This window comes from Triticum dicoccoides, chromosome 2B (genome assembly GCF_002162155.2).
Source record: "Triticum dicoccoides isolate Atlit2015 ecotype Zavitan chromosome 2B, WEW_v2.0, whole genome shotgun sequence".
Lineage (NCBI taxonomy): Eukaryota > Viridiplantae > Streptophyta > Magnoliopsida > Poales > Poaceae > Triticum > Triticum dicoccoides.
Window position 1 is genome coordinate 5,218,471 of NC_041383.1, and position 1,010 is coordinate 5,219,480.

Below are 1,010 nucleotides of genomic sequence, written 5' to 3' on the forward strand. Positions count from 1 at the left end.
TTGTTGTAGTTCTTGCTGAATGCGTGATTAATTGGTCGATTTAGTAGTCTGTGCTTGCTGCGCACCCATGCAAAATTTATTCGATTGTTAACCGTGTAGGATAGGGGGTGGGTAATATGATGGAAAATGTTGTCCATGGAGCGTATGCAACAAGAAATTACAAGGGTCCGATTCAATTGTTGCACTAGTAATGGAGACTTGCAGAGTAAGGATTGGGTCAGCAGCACCGGGAAGAAAACCATGCCCAATTAGGGCATGTACAATGGTTGATAAGATAGTCTTATCTTAAGTCTTGCATGTGATTTAGAGATGACAAAAAAATTTATCTACAATGGGTCATATCTTAGCCTTATCTTCAATAACTAGTAATTCCTAAAAATGTGGTGAGACATATTGTGCTAACAGATCATCTCTTGTCTTCTCTTAAATAAGAGAAGACAAGCCTTTTCTTATGAGTTCTCTCTCCTCCACCTCATCATCTATCCTACGTGGCATTGCCAGCATTATACTCCAGAAAGCAATCAGGGGTTTCGTTGAGAATCTGGGTAATAATGTTTTCTTTATCATGCCGGCAATTCAATCGACCTTTGATTCACTAAGCGAGGTCTACAATTTAGACAACATGTGTAACCATTGTGTATTATATTGTGTCTGCAGAATAAAACAATTTTCATGTGAAATATATTTATAACCTCATCGCTCTCCACCGAACTGAAATGTTTTATATGAAGCACCTATGATTTTTTCTGAACAACAGGCGGCCCGAGATTATCAAGAGCCACCCAAACATAGTGCAGGCTACTAACCACCGTGGATGCCAGATTATTCAAAACAAACAACTCCTATTCTTAAAGTTGATTTTTCAGTTTCTACCCTTGCACTGAAAATGTCTTACTCTTTTCCTTCCCTCCGGTGCCAAGAAATTTGTGTATTACGTATAATTCTTTTGCAACCATCTATATGAACCACTATTCCAGCAGCTGGAATAGAGTAGATCCCGCCATGTGCTT